Genomic DNA, 6,392 nt, shown 5'->3' with positions numbered 1-6,392 from the left:
CCCCCCCCCCCCCCCCGTCAGGAAGTGATCCGGCTCCAAGGATACCTCCTCCCTGGGCATCCCATGGCAGCACCTCTATGGTGGAGGGTCTCCAGTGGCACTTCATGCCTGGGCCATGTTGGCAGGAGTTACTGGGGCAACTGGTTTTCATTAGTGCAAGACCCACAGCCCCTGGGGCGTGCGGAAAGCACAACCACTGCTCTTCAGGGTAAAGAAAGGGCAATTTTTAAGCAGCAGACAGCAAACAGACAAAACGTACACAGAGCTACAGCCACAGGCAGCACACGGCTGGGAAACGCCTATTGCCGGTTAACACTGGTTGTTTCTGCAAAAAGAAAGACATCATTGGGAAAAAGCCCTAGGGAGGAGCACACTGCAGAGCAAGCCCTAACCTCAGCTGCCCCTGGTGTGGTAGGAAGAGATGCGTGGCATTGAAGACCTTCCTGCTCCACAGGACACTCCAAAATTGCTAAGGGATGCCCAGTGAATGAACCCAGCTACCAGGACAGCAGGAAGGGAAAACATGGGGTGCAGACCTTCAGGATGATCACAAACCTCTGCTGTGCACAGTGCAGGAGTTGAGGGATGCTCGATAGCATCAAACTGCCCAGCCAGTCATGAGCTTCCCTTCTCCAGCCACAGATGTACACCCATGCCAGATCCTGCTAGTGGAGGCAGGATGGGCTGTGCACCATGCTACCAGGAGGAACAACCCTGCATGGTTGTCCCATCTCCTCTGCTCCTGCCTCCGCTTTGCTTCGACACATGCCACCCTTGAACATGGGAAGGGCTGAATTGTCCAGCAGCCAGAGGCTGCTGAAGCAGGAGGGAGATGGGGCTGCAGATGACAAAATCCCAGCAGTGGGATTTCAAGCTCTCTCTTCTCCAGGAGAAAGAAAAACTACCCATGCAACACCCAGGGCAGCACAGTGTACCCCCACTTCCAAAGCTGGGCAGAGCCTTGGGAAGCACAGTTCCCCATGAAACACTCACTCAAGACTGGCCACAGGGTTCTGTATGCTTCATATGGTGAGCAAGAAGTCAAAGGTGTTTACAATCACCCTTGGAAGGGTAAGATCTAGGCAAACAGCAGACTTCACGGGCTATGAAATCAACATTGCAATAAATAAGCGGATGGCAATAGCTCAAAGCAGTGAGATCCGGGTAGGCATAACCTGGAATTCCAAGGCAACTCAGGCAGGATGCTCAGCCTCACCCCTGCTCAGCACCAGCTTAACAGACGTCAGGCCCCAAAACTGACCTCAGTCCACACTGACTCAACCTCCCTACGGACAGTAATTTAAGCCATCAATGCCCTCCCCTTCATTTCCATAGCCACAGATGTACAGGCCTTGGATGGATGGATTGAAAGGTGGATCTAATTCCCCTGCAGTACTGCTGACAAAAAGCAGCTCCATCACCTATCAGGGAGAGCTCCCGAATGGATTACTGCAATTACCCTGGCTGCAGGAGGAACTGTGGGTTTTCCCTCACTGGTGACAAAGACTTCTCCAAAAAATTCAATCCCCCAAACGCCCACCACACCAAGCTGCATTGCAAAGAGAAAGAGCCTCTGACACCACCACTGAGCTGCTGAGCCGTGATCAGGGAAGCCATGGAGAAAGTCAAAGGGAAAATGAAGTCCTTTGAGGCAGCAACAGGCAAAGAGGTAGAGAGGATGTGGTAACTCCTTAAAGCCAGCAGCCCCTGAAAATAAAATGCTGGACACGGATGCAGGACAGGGGAAGCGTCACTCAGTTCTCCTGCCTGCCTGCTGCTTTCCTTCTCTTGCATTGCAGGCAGCTGGCCTCTAAAAATACCCACTGTTGTCACGCTGTCCTGACTGCTAGGGCCAGGAAACAGCTCTGAGCAGCTTTCAGAGCAATTCTTCATCTGTGCCATTGTGCTTCCCTCACCAGGAGCCATCCCAGCCCCATTTCTGTGCCTGGTAGGTGACAGTTTCTCAGGAACCATGGCCACAACATTCAACACAGCTTCAACGATACAGCTGGGGAAGATACAGCCCTGGGGAATTTCTGCTAAAGCAAAAAGGTAAATACTTCCACTGCATCTCTCTGCTCCTCTACAAAGCGCCACCAGACCATTGAACAAGGTGCATGGTCTCATTTCCGCACTGCTGATGGGAGGCCCACAGCTACACCAGTGAGCACAGTCACAGAGCCAGGAACTTCCCCAACCTGCTGCTGATAGCAGCCAGAGCAGCCCAGCTCCATGCGGAAGGAGGGGAGAGGAGCCAGCTCCACCTCGAGGTGCACTGCAGCCTCTACAACAGCACTCCCCCCTGCCTGCACTCCCCTCCTCTGCCTGCAGCCTGGCAGGGCAGGAAACCCACCGACAGCCGGGCTCTGTCCATGGGAAACGCTGTGCAGTGGCACGAGAAGAGGCCGCGGGCCAGCGGAGCTTCCTGCAGCTGCACCTCCTGACGGCCTCCCACCAGAAAGCACCGAGGCAAAAGCGTTAGACCAAGCAGCATCCGCAAGAAACAACAGGAGCATTCCAGGGGTAGACCCATGCCCAGTGGGCGCACTGGAACCTGCCTGGTGGGACTGGTGCAGGGGAGACATCTAAGGTCTAACTTTAACCACTCCTGCTCTCTCTACAAGAAAAAAATGCGTTTACCTCTGCAGACAGAAGCTTGTTGTATCCTGATGTACAGCCACACCAGAGCAAGTGGGTAAACTGCTCTGCATCAGGGCCTGCTGCTTTACAGCATCATTCATGTAAATCACAGAATCACAGAGTGGTTTGGGTTGGAAGGGGCCTTAAAGCTCATCCAGTACCAACCCACTGCCATGAGCAGGGACCACCTTTCACTAGACCAGGTTGCTCCAAGCCCCGTCCAACCTGGCCTTGAACACTGCCAGGGATGGGGCAGCCACAACTTCCTTGGGCAGCCTGTTCCAGTGCCTCACCACCCTCACTCACTGTGAGGAACTTCTTCCTTATATACAACCTGAACCTCCACTGTTTAAGTTTGAACCCATTGTCCCTTGTCCTATCGCCGATTTCAATTTTCAAGGGACTCAGGAGAAGGCCAGGTCACATCAAAGGCAAGAATTCAACATGTGGGGTTTTGGTGTACCAGCAGCAGAGGCAATGAGATGTGCCTCGTGGCTGTCCACTGGCTGGCTGGGGTGCCACAGAACAGGTGCCTGCAGAAGGAATATATGCAAACAGCTCTTTGCTGCTTGTCTGATTTGTCACACGAAGATTACACTGGGGGCAAAAAAAGGCTTTTTCTCTTTTTCCCCTCCCTCCAAAGTGGGTTTTTCTCCCTCCCTGCGTTTCTCTCAGAAGTAATTTTCAGCATTTAGCAGCATTTTCCCGTGACTCTCTGTGGCTCCCTTGGCCCAGTGCCAGCCTGCGTACTGCTCCTCCACCAAACATGTCTGCAGCTGATTGATCCTCTGGACATTAAACGAGAGAGAGGGAGCACAGGAGCCCTAAGAGCACATTAATAAATAAGAGAAGCCTTTATGGTTATTCCAGTCACCGGAACAAACATCTCAGCAAAACAAACCAGCATGGGTTAAACTTACGTCATGGGCTGGGAAGACAATCCTGCCTGGGAAGTGGGTCAGCCCAGCGAGCACTAGAGCATCTCTCAGCATATCTGGAACACATGTGTGCAGAGCAGGGAGAGGGCAACCAGCACCCCTGCACTGATTTAAGCACAGGTTTAAGAGAGGAGCGAGCCCAGCCAAGCCATTAGCATGCACAGCAATCAGTGCCTGGCTCCTGGACAAGGCAGACAAGAGATTTCAGAGGGCGCTGAAGTCAAGGCAGCGCAACTCTTGCTGCAGAGACCAGAGAGAACCACCACCGTCTCCTCGTGCACAATGCCAACGTTGACACACTTCATCTCCAGGTTGCAGGCCTGGTATGCACCAAAGCTGCTCTCTAGTTTCTTTATCTTCTGGTATTCAGTACTTTGTTTTACCAAGGCTGCCTCTTGCCTTGGGTGTATGCTGCCCTGCAGCTGGTTTGGAGAAGACTGAAGCAGAAGAGCAACCCTTCCAGACCCAGGGAGTTCAATAGCTGAATATCACCAGCCACTTCCAAACAATGCCTTCAAACAGCCTAATAAAACTGGGGCTGTTCAGCCTGGAGAAGAGAAGCTGCATGGAGACCTCAGAGCAGCCTTCCACAATCTGAACGGGGCCTACAAGAGTGCTGGGGAGGGACTCTTCATCAGGGACTGGAGTGATAGGACAAGGGGTGATAAGTTCAAACTTAAACAGGGGAGGTTCAGGTTGGATATAAGGAAGAAATTATTCACTAGGAGTGTGTGGAGGCGCTGGCACAGGCTGCCCAAGGAAGTTGTGGCTGCTCCATCTCTGGCAGTGTTCAAGACCAAGCTGTATGGGGCCTGGAGCAACCTGGTCTAATGTGAGATGTCCCTGCCCATGGCAGGGGGTTGGAACTAGATAATCTTAAGATACTTTCCAACCCTAATCATTCTGTGACTCTATGATCCACAGACCTGGCAATGCTGTGAGTACTCAACCCAGCTGTCAGGCAACCACCAGCACCAAACCCACAAAAAGATGGCTCAAGGACAGCCTCCTTCAGAAATTTTCTCTGTGAAAAATAGATTCATAATGGCAAGTTCCTGCAGACCTTGGGGTGCCCTTCCCCTGGCGTAACACCTGTAAGAGGGGAGGGAAGCACATAAAATGTCTGCATGTTGAAAACTTGGTGTCAGGAAAATCAGGGCTGAAAGTGGACCTGCTGAGTAGCCAGCTAGAATTAAGCCTTCTGGTTTTGGTGGGGTCCTCAATGGCAGGACTAGCTCAGGAGTGAGGATTGCCAAGTGAGAAAAGGCTCAGGACTCAAAGCTGTCAGAGCACAACAAGGGTACACCACAAACATGGGTACCATGGGTACTGGGTACCGCAGTACCGAGCCAGGCAGAGACCAGGACTGCCCAGCGTAGGTATTCACACACGACCTTCTGCTCATCCTCCAACAAGTGATCCCCATTTCACACCCCTTATTAAAGATTAAAGAGCACTTCCAGCTTGTTTCACTCTCTAAAGCTGCCTGGAGAAGGACCCAGCCCAGCAGCCATGCTGCAGTCTTGGTGCCAGCCACTCTTCCATCTCCATCAGGGTGGGTTCTCCTGCTCTGGGCAAGGCACTGCTGAGAATACAGCAGCACCCTTGGCAAAGGAGACCTCCTGACCTTGCTGCTGCCAGCATCCAGGACAAACAGCTTATTTTGTCAGTGCATGGAAAGCTTGTGACATTCCTGATAGCACATAAAGATGGCATTTCCCTGGGCTAGCCAGCAGACAAGGAGATACAGATTTATTAGAGCTTCAAACAAGGGCTTTGGGTGATGAGGGGGAATTACAGATAAACTTTAAGCTACTTACAGCTTCTGCAAACTCCCCAAGATCCTCTGGTGAAGATGAGTAACATGAGTGATACCAAGAGAACCAAACAAAGCTGGAGATATGCAGCATTAAACCACGTCTCCTTTTTCTCCCTTCTACCTGCTAGCCTCGGCTTTGCTGAGAAGTCCTAATGATCATGATGCTACAGAGACAGGGTCAAGCGCTACAAGCAAACTCCAATGTTGCAAAAGCTGTTTTGTCATCTTCCACCTATGTAAGCCAGAAAGCGCATCTCAAACACTGGGTAGTCAGGGAAATCCCAGAGCACTTTTGGGTGGCACTGGAGCAGTTACACCGCTTACATGGATCCAGACACACCTGGGAAAATCCCCAACAGGAAATGGGATATACTTAGTGAGGTGCTGTTGCCTCAGGGGAGGGACAAGCTTCACCACAAAGGTCAGAGCCCCCTCACCCATCCCATTTAAAATACAAATTTAGGCTTTGCTATACCTAAGAGCAGCAGCTCTCCTCCCCTGACCCTGGAAGGCCTCCAGTACAGAATCGCTTCTGCTGTCCCTGCACCCCAGCAGCTGTGGCAGAGCCTGGAGAATTCAGCAGTGGGCTCTTCTTGCTGACTGTCATGACACACAGCACCCTACGGTGATGCTGTAGCACACGCTGGCCCTGGGGACCACTTCCCAACTTCCCTCTGCACAGGCCTCTTCTTCACACCTGACTCTTCTGCAAGCCTTCGACTGAAGAGTGGGTAAAGGAGTCAAGATCAGCCAAGGTAAAGAGCTCACACCCACCCCAGCTCACCCCTGAGGGTCCCTGCTGATGCACTCAGCATCACAGATAAAAGGAGCGTCGAGGTGCCCAGCCTATCTGCATGCTCCTGTTCTCATGGACACACTGCTGCAACAACAGCACCTTATCATCAGCATTAAGCCAGGGCTCCTCGCTGTCCCACCTGCAGAGCCCAGGCTGCACTTTGAGGCTCCTGGCTCTACCCCCAACCTCAAGTACCCCT

The sequence above is a fragment of the Nestor notabilis genome, unplaced genomic scaffold (assembly GCF_000696875.1).
Source record: "Nestor notabilis isolate BGI_N333 unplaced genomic scaffold, ASM69687v1 scaffold5117, whole genome shotgun sequence".
Lineage (NCBI taxonomy): Eukaryota > Metazoa > Chordata > Aves > Psittaciformes > Psittacidae > Nestor > Nestor notabilis.
This window is presented reverse-complemented; position numbering follows the sequence as displayed.